Raw genomic sequence first — 12382 nt, 5'->3', positions numbered from 1 at the left:
ATTCAAGCAGAAGTCTGAGAAATATATATGGGAATGGATTTTAAGATTGTGGGGAATATAAAACTGGACCAGGCTGAGTTTATTGATATCCCTCTGAATGGAGATTCTAGGTTTAATATGGAAGTCCACACAGTTAAACAGTGTCAAGTTTGTTTGAATGATTGGCTGAAGCATTTGTCACAAGGTGGCCTATTGAAAAGGATTTGGAGATGCTTAATATTCCTTGGCTTAGTGTTGATGAAGGGATTTTAAGGCTCAAGGAAACTGCAATGCTATGGTGGGTATAATGTATAAATCCTAATCTGGGAAGGCCCAGAAGACATGCCCCACACAAATCCTATAAAATGCAAAATGGTTAGTGGGACACCAGCAATTTGAAAAGTTTTATTGCTGCCCTTTTCCTGGTGCCAGACCATAGGGTTGGAAATATTCCTGATCAATTGGACTAATTGAGTGCAATGGCTTTAATTGGGTCTGGAGGTAGCACAACCCAACTAATTTTATAGTGGCATGACATGTATGAACTTTTAAGACTGGCTAATCAACCATCGGGTTTCAGGCATGACAGAAGCCCTACTGCATTTCTACTTGATCTGTATAAATAGAAAAGTTCTCAAACAAATGAAAAAAAAAAATGCTGCATTGGATCAAAGCAAAAGGCAGTCTCAGCCAGTGAATCAATTTCCAGACTTAAGTCAGTTTTCAAATTCAAAACTCATTGAATGAAGGGGTGGCCATGTATGCCTAAGGACAGATCCTGATAAGATACCTAAATGCTGTAAAGTTAGCTTCTCTCCAGGTCTTTCCAAGAAGGACCTACAGCCTGTTACAGGGATAACTGTACACTGGGGGAAAGCAAACAGTCAGACTTTCCAGGGTCTGCTGGAAACTGGCTTGGAATTGATGGCAATTCTGGATGACCCCAAGAAACATTGTGGCCCTCCAGTTAAAGTGGTCTTGGCTGCCTGCCTCTTCCACAAAAGACATTGGTGCACTATGTTGACAACATTATGGTCATTGTAAGTAAGCAGGAGGTAGCAACCACTTCGAACCCATTGGTAACACGTGTGTCAGAGGATAGAAAATGGGAAATAAATCTAACCAAAATTTATGGACTTCTACCTCAGTGAAATTCTTAGGGATCCAGTGGTGTGGAGCATGCACAGATATTCCTTCTAAGGTAAGGGATAAATTATTGCACTTGCCCCTCCTACCATCAAGAAAGAAGCATAATGTTTATTGGCCTATTTGGATTTTGGAGACAGTACATTCCCTACTTGGGTGTGTTATTCCAGCCCATAAACCAAGTGAATCAGAAGGCTTCTAGAGTTATATGGGGCCTGCAGCAGGGAAAGGCTCTTCAACTGGTCCAGGCTGCTGTGCAGGCCACTTTACCACTTGGACCATATGATCCAGCAGACCCTATGACACTTGACGTGTCAGCTGTAGATAGGGATGTTGTTTGGAAACTTTGCCAAATCCCTATAGGTGCATCACAGGAGAGACCTTTAGGATTTTAAAGCAGACTGTACCATAATCTGAAAACAACTATTCTTCCTTTGAAAGACAGCTCTTGGCCTGCTATTAGAACATTTGACAATGAGTCACCAAGTTACTATTAGACCTGAACTGCCCATCATGAGCTGGGTATCAATCTTACCAAGTCATAAAGTATGATGTACACAACAGCATTCCATGGAAGTGATATATATGAGACCAGGCCCAAGCAGGTCCTTAAGGCACTAGCAAGCTACATGAAGAAGCTACCCACATTTTCATGGTTTCTACTGCCAGACATTCACCTATAACCTCAGGGGTGTTTCTTATGATCAGTTAATAGAGGAAAAGAGGACTAGGGCCTGGTGTACTGATGGTTCTGCAAGTTATGCAGTCACCACCCAGAAGTGGACAATTGTAGAGTGCACTACAACCCCTTTCTAGGCAACTCTGAAACACACTAGTGAAGGGAAATCTTCACAGTGTGCAGAACTTCAGGCAGTGCACATGATCATACAGTTTGTTTGGAAGGAGAAATGGCCAGATGTGTGATTGTTCACTGATTCATGGCCTGTCACCTTGACTGCCTTGATAGTCAGGTTCTTGGAATGAACATGATTTGAAAATTGTTGAGAAAGTTATCTGGGGAAGAAGTATGTGGATAGATCTCTCCAAATGGGTAAAGGATATGAAGATACTTGTGTTCCATGTAAATGCTCATCAAAAAGTGACTTCAGCTGAGGGGGAGTTCAGTAATCAAGTAGATAGAATAGCCCATTTTGTGGACAGTCAGCCTCTTTACACAACCATCCCTATCATTGACAGTGGGCACATGAACAAAGTGGCCATGGTGGCAGAGATGGGGGTTATTCATGGGCCCAGTCACAGAGACTTCTACTCACCAAAGCTGACCTGGCTATGGCTGCTGCTGAGTGCTGGACCTGTCAACAGCAGAGGCCAACACTGAGCTTCAGATATGCCACCCAGGGTGACTCACCAGCAATTTGCTGGCAGATTGACAACACTGGACCACTTCTTCTATGGAAAGGATAACACTTTATCCCTAATAGAATAGATACTTATTCTGGTTATAGATTTGCCTTTCCTGCACATAATGCTTCTGCCAAAACAGCCACCCATGGGCTTACAAAATGTCTGATCCACTGACATGATATTCCATACAATATAGCTTCTAACAAGGGAACTTACTTCACAGCCAGAAAAGTGAGACAGAGGGCCCATGATCATGGAATCCACTGGATTTACCATGTTCCCCACCATCCTGAAGCAGCTGGCTCTATAGAAAGATAGAATGGCCTTTTAAAGACACTTATTTTGGGCTTCTGGTTCCAGAAATATATCTATCATCATACATATGAAATCGCCTGGTACAAGGGCAGGAAAAGCTGAGGGCTCAACATCTCAGGATGCAATCAGGAAGCAGAAAGAGGAACTCAAAATGGCATGGGTCTTTTGAAATCTTAAAGCCCTCCCCCCAGTGACAAACTTCTTCCAGCAAGGCCACACCTAAGCCACCCAAACATCTACCAATTGGGGATCAAATATTCAAAGCCCAAGACTTATATGGGGATAGTTCATTCAAAGGCCCACATCATGTGCAGAAAGGACAGAGGCATCAGGTAGTCTTGCATTATAGCTTTCTCCCATGAAAACTTACATAGGATAGTTGGCTTATTTCTGAAAAATAGTACTAATCCATTTATGATGGTCAAGCCCTTGTAAGCATCTCCCACTAGTTCCCCACCACAGTATTGCCACCTTGTGGTCCAAGCTTCCAAACATAAATCATATTTTTAAAAGATTTTTAAAGGATGTTTTCTATATACTTCTTATTTTATGTTATTTTTCATAGGTATTACATGACTTTCACAATTTTGTTCAAGGATTTGGTATGTCTTTTCTAGCTCTTGAATATCTGTCTATTTTGACACAACTGTGGTATCAAGAGCAAATGTCTCATGTAGCTCAGGCAGACCTTGGTCTTGACAAATGGCAAAGGGTGATGACTTTGAGCTCCTGATCCTACTGCCTCTATCTCCCACAAGTTGGAACTACAGTCACATCTGACCATGCTTGCTTTAACAATGATTTCAGCAAAGTAGAAAATTTTAAATTTTAATGAAATCTAGCCTATTGGGGTTGTTCCTTTTGTGGTTGTTCATTACTAAAGAATTATCAACAAATTCAAGATCATCTAAATTATCTCCTAGGTTATCTTTTAGGAGTTTTATAGTTTTGCATTTTATGCTTTTATGTATATGGTCAATCCTTAATGAGGGATGTTCTTCTGTATATATGTTCCTCTTGTTGGTTGATGAATAAAATAGTGATTGCCCAGGCAGAAAGATAGGTGGGGCTAGGGGATGAGGAAAATAATGGGAAGAGATGCTGAAGAAAGACTAATATGCTGGATTATGGGTAAGTCACAGCCTTGTGGCAATACATAGATTAATAGGTATAGGTTAATAATTAAGACAGAGTTAGTCAGTAAGAGGATGCTATAATTAGTATAGTGTTCATGTGTTTCTTTGGAGTTGAAAAGAGGATGGAGGGGGCCAGGCGGTACAAGAATCTCCACAACAAATCCTGAATTAATTTTTGTAAAGGACATAATGCCGATGTTCAGCTTCACTTGTGTGCATATATGAGCATGTGTGTCTATGTGTATTACCTTTCTCTCTAAAACTGCCCTTTCCTCCTTTCCTTTTGCCAAATGTCAGTTGATTATATTTATGTGAGTCTATTTCTAAACTCTCTCCTGAACACTGACCAATCTGTATGGTTATTTCCCCCACCATTCCCTCTAGCTTTCAGATTCTTCACTTCACTTTTTTTTTTTTTTTTTTTTTTTTTTTTTTTTTTACAAATTTCATTTCTTTAGGTTAGCCTATAGAAAGATGTGGCTTTCACTGTGACATCTTCATAATAAGTTATTACACCTTTGTCATTCCCCTTCCTTTCCATCCCTTCCTATCAGATTCCCTTTCTTCCCTTGGCAAGTTCTACCTTTTGTTTTCTGCATTTACTCCACTTTCTCTATTTTCAATTTCCCTTAAGATCTTGTCCCCCCTTTTTTTCTATCCTATTTTTAGTTTCATGATCAAAGCACACAGACATAAATATACTAATTACTTACATGAATATGTGATTTTATAACCTATGTTTTTTTCAAATTATGATTTTATCTTATTTCAGTTGACATGATGATTTCCAGTATTAATTTGCTGCAATGGTCCTGATTTTATTTTTCCTTGTGAAGGCAAAAATTTACATCATGTATGTGCTCCATATTACTTTATCCATTTACATGTTGATGGACGTCTAAGTTGATCCTATCCCCTGGCTATTGATGATAGTGTAGCAGTAAACACAGTATGTGTATTGACATAGATTCATTTGGGTACTTACTCATCTATAGCATGTCTGGGTCATAGTTTTCCAATTTTTATGTTTTTTTATTTGTTATTATTGAGGAAACTTCATACTGATTTCCATAGTAGCCACCATACACAAGTTTCATTCCCACACAAGCAATGGATATGAGTACCTTTGTCTCCACATCCCTTTAATTTGAATTTGCCTAATGAAAATGGATGCTGTACACTTTTCAAGTGTATAAATTTTTTTAAAATGTATTCCTCTGGCAATTACCTATCCATTGCATCAAGTCATTGATTGATTGGATGAGCTGGGATTTTGGTATTTGAGTTTTTCAGTTTTTCTCATATCCTAGATCTTCATCACATGTGTGATGTGTAATGTTGAAGTTTTTTCCCATTGTGTTAGCTGTCTCTTCTTCATTCTATTCATTGTAGTGACTTTTTTTTTTTTTTGCTTGACAGAATTTTTTAAATTTCATATAATCCTATGTCAGTTCTTGGAATTATTTTCTAAGTTAGTGTACTCCCTTAGTATTTAATTTTAGGATATAGATGTTTTACATATGCAAATCATATATGCAAATTCCTAAAAGCTAAAATGAAAAAATATTATATAATACACATATAATATATTATATAATACACATATAATATATAAAATATGTATGTGTCAGCCAGTCATTGGTGCTACATGCCTTTAATCTCTGTATTTGGGAGGCAGAGGCAGGTGGATCTCTGTGAGTTCGCGGCCAGCCTGCTCTACAGAGCTAGTTTCAGGACAGGTTCCAAAGCAACACAGAGAAACCCTGTCTCAAAAATCCAAACAACAAACAAACAAAAAAACCAAACCAAAATAAAACAAAAATTGTCACCTTGATTGTTAAACTACCTCCCATAAGAATTGTGCCAAATAAATCTTATATCAATAAAGTATGAGGCATATTGCAAATATTGTATTTCATTGTAAACTTTCATTTTTATTTATTTCTATTTATTTTTGAAACAGTATATCATACTATAGATCACATTAGCCTCAACTCACAGGTCTCTTGTCTCTGTTCCTTCAATGAGGTTGTAGGCATGCATTACAACTCTTTGTGAGCATAAAAATTTTGTTTACTTCTCTTGAAAGACAAAAAAGTAAAGTTAAAGAACCCCACCCCCCACACTTGAAATAAAGGACAGTCTGACCTGGAATTTGATAACTTCCCTTCACAAGGCCCTGAGATGGCAGGATAACAAGAATTCACACTGCCCCTCCTTTCTGTGAGTCAACAGGTGGTAAATAGGGTCCTTAGGAAACAAAGAGATAGCTTGCCCAGACAAGATTAATTAGCACACCCTGAGGCCCTAAGGTCTGTTGACCCTAACAGGGAGACTATCTGGCCTCAAAGGGTCACATACTCAATGGACAGAGGGTCACATCCCCTCCCTAAGCTTGTGGGTTTTGCCTTTAAAAATACCTGTTCCCTGGGGGAGGGGGCGTCTCTCTAGCCTGCAGTGCTGAGGGAGCCCATTTGTGCAAATGTTTCCTGTTCATTAAAGCCTCTTACATGTTGCAGCAAGGGGACTGGGCATTGAGTTCTTGGGGGTACCAACAGAAACTAGGAGACTCCTCATTCTGAGGGTCTTACACTTTCTTATTGAGAGACTTTGAGTATATCTTCTAAATCTATGTTTGAGTCATTAAACTCATTTCCCCCCTTTATTCCTTTATAGTTTTTGCCAGAAGCTGTCTTTGTAGGGCTGCAAAAGGAACCAGTCAAGTGCCCCCAAGTTTGTACCTGAGTGAGGGTGTGTGGATGTCTATCTATAGACAATAAAGAAAAGACAGAGACACAGAATGAAAGTTAGGAGGGCAGATCAGTCAATACTGAAGTGCCATGAGTTTATTTTTCACCAATCTTATATAACGTATACCTTAACCAAAAAGGGGAACACAGTATCATGTATATGGAGCAAACAGACTTTTTTCCTCATTTATTATAAGGGTTCAGTGACCACACCTTAGCTTCATCTTCTCCTTCCCTAGCCTTTAGGGTCAGGAATAGCCACACCTAGATTCAGGTCTGTTGTTATTTAGAATAAGGCAGCCAAACTACTGTAGCCACACCTTTGACTTTTTAGGTCTTATGACTTTCTGAGGATAGTTTTGAACTCTCTGTCCTTGTGCCAAGATGGAGTGCAGCCATCTTTATGGACACTGACAAATTTTCCTAATGGACTAGTAGCCTTTTTGTTTGTGAGATGTAGAAGCTCTTTATCTATTTTGGAGATTTTTAATGTGTTTAAAATTCATTCTGGAAGTGTTTAAAATATTTGTTTACTTTGTAGGGGCATGTGATGGCTAATCTAGACTGTCAACTTGGATTGTCAAATGGCTCGGGATTAGTGAAGCGAAGCACACTTCTGAATGTATTTGTGAGGGCATTTCTTGAGCTGTCTGGCATATTAGGAACAAACTGAGGGACTTATCTCTGAACTGATTATGGGCAGCACCATTCACCTGGGCAGGGTGAAGCAAAAATGGGAAGTAAAGGTTCACCAATTGTGTGTTGCTTTCTATTTCTCTCTCCTTTCTGGCTTCCATGAAATGAGCATTTCCATTTCACCATGATCTTCAGCTCTATTTTGCCTTACCAATGGATCAGGCACAATGAAGCAAATTGTCAGGAATGTAACCTCATTTCCCCCCCTTTCCCCCCCCCCCCGTCTAGATTTTTTTTATGTCATATACTTTGTGATAGTGACAAAATCCAACACAGGGCTTAATGAGAGAGGCTAAGATCAGATCTCTGGACTGTATGCTGTTTAAAGTAACTTGCTGTATTCAATTTTATAGCACATTGTTCTGAATAATGTTTTATTTAGACAAAAAAAACCTAGGTTAAGCCAACTATATAACTTTAACACAGTCTGTTTAACATCTTTATGGAAAGCAGAGTTAAGCACTTTGTATTCAAACATCTGGTGAATATCCAGTGTCCCACATCTTTTCCCTAGAAAGGAAGTTGCTAGACCCCATTTGGGTATTTTTGTCAATGGCTTGGCATCTTGAGAATTTATCCAGTGTGCCTTTTAGAGGTATTCAAACCCATCTAGGATAAGTCAAGGTCATGAAATAGAGCCAAGAATATTAAATATTTATGCCCCTGTGTAATTTGGCTATAAGAAATAAAACCAATTTCTGGCCAGCACTTAGCAAGATGAACTGACAAATGCAAAGATACACATTTAAAGACAATTGCCAAGTCTGATATTTTGGTCAAATCATTTGCACCACACTCATAAAGGCAGCTTGCAAACATTCTGCATGCCAGAAATGAAAGCATTTGATAATTGCTTTTTGAAATTCAAAGACCCAGGAGCATTCTGGATTCTTTAAGTGCCAGAAGAGAGTTCTGTGTATAGTGCAAGTCACTCCTAGCTTCTGGAATCAGCAAGACCTACCTCATTCATGGCCTAGTTACACTGAGAACAGTGTTAGAAACATAGGGCAATAAGAGGCTGGGAACTCTAAGGGCTTTCATTTATGTATTTTGTTTTTGAAGAGACACTAACCCACTTTAGCATGGCTCTGACAAGACTTGCTCTCGCCATTCCCTCTGTCTGGCTAAAGACCATTAGATTACATTCGTAAAGCTAGCCACCAAGGTCTATTTCCTTATTTGGCCACTTTGTCTTCTTGAGGCTGACCACCATGGTCTCAGCTTTCAAAAGCCCCATCTGGTTCACCTAACATGCTCAATTAAAATTAAAAACCTTATTTTAACATAAGGCTACCCATTTTACCTTTATAAATGGCCATTTTCTAATGTGCCACATCTGTCTCCCCTCTGGGAGAAATGCCCCTTCCTCCTTTCCCTTGTCCCCTATCTTCTTTCAAACTACACCCTAGCCCATTCTAACACAGGCCTCCCCTTCTTCTCCTCTTAAAAATGACCCTGCAAGGTCATTTGCTGCTGTTTTTCTGCCTGAGTCAGGAAGCACCTACATTTCCCCCCTGACAAATAAAAGATCTCTGTGAAAACAGGTGTGGTTTGTGCTTAATCCCAGGTCTGGAATGAAGTCCCCCACTGTGCAGGAGTTCATTTCAGTTTTAACTTTTAAAGGGTGAGCTTCAGCAATATTTAAATGCAGATTTTCTTAAGGAAACATGCTGTTTCAAAATGATACCGATTTTTGTTAATTTTCTTTCTCTGGATATTTTCTTATTTAGTGTTCTGTCTTGTTTTACTCTCTCCTTTCTTTGTCTTCAAGAGGCACAACCAGAGGAATATTGGCTAGATCTTCTTCTTTTTTAAAAAAAAATTACATTTATTTGTGTGTGTGTGTGTGAGAGAGAGAGGGGGGGGGAGGGAGAGAGAGGGAGAAGGAGGGAGAAAGAGAGAAGTGCCATGGTACAGCTACAAGTCAGAGGACAGTATGCAGGAATGAGTTCTCTCCTTCTAACCTGGGATTTGAGCTCATGTGTCAGGCTTGGCCACAAGTGCCTATACTCCCTAAGCCATCTCTTATCTCCTTTTCTTTAGGGTACACACTTTATATGTATGGACCAACAATGTGGCCCAGGAAACATGAGTTCTGGATCTAAAACAGTTCCCAATACAGCAAGTCACTCATTTTGGTGACAGCTGTCATTTAGAACTGAGGAAGCCAGGAGCAAACTAAATTACTCTACAGATTTTCATGTAGGGGATATGGAGACTGTTGAGATGTTGAGTAGAAACTGATAATCTGAGATACTGTGAATAAGCTGGGCCAGCCCTGGACATATTCAGGAAGTCAAATTGTTGTTGGGTTCACCATATTTGGTGAGCTGTGCAGAATACCCTTTGCCATTTCACCTATTCCAGCAAGGCAGATACTCGTTAATATTATTTGTCAACTGGAGAGGATAGTGTTCTGGTGGAAGCTTGACTCCAGCCCCCCAGCATCCATGTACCCAAAGAGTTTATGTTCTGGTGGAAGCTCTACCTCAAACCTCCCCCATGTTTCTATGCCCAAACCTTGCCGCATTCCAGAAAGCCTGCCATGGACAGCTCCTCTACTGGCAGATGCCCAGCACCATACCAACTGGCTATTTAAGACTAGGCCCATAGAATCTGCCATGTGTGCTCCATGTTCTGTGCCCTGCCTTCCTGAGGGTCACCAGGGAGTGCTCTGCTTTACATTGCCCTGTCTATTAAATCCGTATTTATTAATTAAGTCTGAATTGGCTTATTGCATCAGTGGTGGAGGAATCCAGCAACCAGGGATCCAACACTTAACAGATAGGAGTAAGATAAGCAGGAGAAGGAGGGAATAAGGATTAAAAAATGTTTTTAGATACCTTTTTAAGGTAAAAGAAACATTACTTTTCTTACTGAAGTCAGATTGGATTCAGTAACAACATGGAGAATGACACAAAGAGAAGTTTCAAGGGCATGTCTGACTCATTGCAAATGTGCAAAGAGTACACCGACTGCAAGTCTGGGTGATGGTGGAGCACAGACACTGGATTGAGAACTGTCAGACTAATTTGAACTGAACCAAGCTGAAACCAAGCATTTTGTTCAAGAGAGATCCAAGTAGAATAATGACACATTCTGAATGCTGGTGCTCCATTATGAGGGTGACCTGCCTTATGTAACAGCTGTCACAGAAGTCTCTTCCCAAAAGCTAGAGATAACTGATCACCGTGTGCTTTGAAGTCCATTAAGAGCTGCTTCTTGCTGTGTCACATTTATAACTTCCTCAAATACCACAGCAGATGTTTGGTGTAACAGTCTTTAAATATTCAAATTCTCAAATGTACTCAAATCCCTAACACTGCCATTGAAGTCTTACAAGGCAAGTGTTAAGATAAATAGGACTTCTTTTTAAATGTTTTATTGGCATATATTATGTAGGATAGTAAATTTATTTATAACATTTTCGTACATGTTTATAAAATACTGTCCTTTTTTTTTTCTCTTCCACTTCCATCCATCTTCTTCCTCTTTACAAATAGTTTCCGTCATTGTGTGTGTGTGTGTGTGTGTGTGTGTGTGTGTGTGTTTGGGGGGTTTCCAATCGGTTTCATCAGATTTGCTTATAGAAGCATGAATGAAAGATTTTATAGAAGTAGGTGCTTCATTAATGGGTCATACATTGAAGAAAGTGTCTTTATTACTGTCCTCTCCCCCATTTATAGATCCCCAGGAAAGGGTAGGCTTTGTAAGCTTCTTCCTCCTAAGGACTTCCTTTTTAATCAACAGATTGTTAAATGCATTTACAAAATACAATAAAATAAAATAGACATAATGCATATATGATGTATGTCTGTAGCTTTGTGTTTAAACTGAGGGAGGTAATTTTCAAAGTGACTACATTTTAAAGGACTAAATCTTTGGGACTGTTTATGTATATACTGGTGGTCACCACACTAAGAAACATGAACAAGAATGGTATATCTTACAGTGACAAAGAAAGTTTAATATAGAACCACATTTAGCTCTTTTTGATAAAAACTCAAAATAGGCTTTGGAAAATATACTAATAAAATGTCTCATACATAGACTCTGTATTTCTGTCAAGGTAGCAGAAGAGAGCACAATGAAATAAAGAATTAACATGGTGTTTTTGGAAATAGTTTTTCACAGCATGATTTTGAAATGAATTACTAAAGTTTTGTGAAATTATATTAGCTAATTCTGTATATTAACATTTTAGAAAGAATGGCAGTGTTTTCCTGTCTGAAGGATTTGGAAAGGTTAGAAAAGGGTAGTTGCCAGTTTGGTTACTTTTCTAGTAATAATCAAATGCACACTGCATTGTAACAGGAATTGTGGACTTACCTAGTGCCCTAAAATCTGTTTGTACTCAACAAACCTCCATAGTTACTTTCCTTTTCAATTTATGTTGTTTTTCTTTTTTGGGCAATTGAGGGAAAGACACTATATACTTAACAACCTAGTTAAAAAGAACCAATATTTGTACTGAACACTTAGCTGACATGGCTCGTGTTCAAGCACTGCTCTTGGACCATAGAGCTGACGTCTTATGTGGGCACAGGGCATCCAGCAGTGGTGGTGCATGTCTTTAATCCTAGCACTCAGGAGATAGAGGTGGCAGATCTCTCTGAGTTTGAGGCCAGCCTGGTCTACAAAGCAAGTTCCAGGACAGCCAGGACTAGGCAGAGAAACTCTGTCTCAAAAAACTAAAACAAAGGATGGTTTGTACTTTTTTGCTCTAAGAACAAAAAGTCATCCTTTTAAAAATTACTCAACTTTTAAAATAAAATAGCTGCTTTGGATATATGCAATTAGCTCATTTTGTCTCAAAGTCAAAAGATTCAGACATCTGAATATTAGCAGTATAACGTGCTTTGCAGAGCTCAACAGTGGGACACATGAGTTGTATATACTTCCTAGATATGCCTATTCCTCTTTCACCTTGTCTAAATGATCTAAAAATGTGATTAGGAAGAATTAGTGATTTCATAATATTTCTCAGAACCAGTT

Source organism: Phodopus roborovskii, unplaced genomic scaffold (assembly GCF_943737965.1).
Source record: "Phodopus roborovskii unplaced genomic scaffold, PHOROB, whole genome shotgun sequence".
Taxonomy (NCBI): domain Eukaryota; kingdom Metazoa; phylum Chordata; class Mammalia; order Rodentia; family Cricetidae; genus Phodopus; species Phodopus roborovskii.
The sequence above is the reverse complement of the archived record's forward strand: the minus strand, read 5'-3'. Positions refer to the sequence as shown.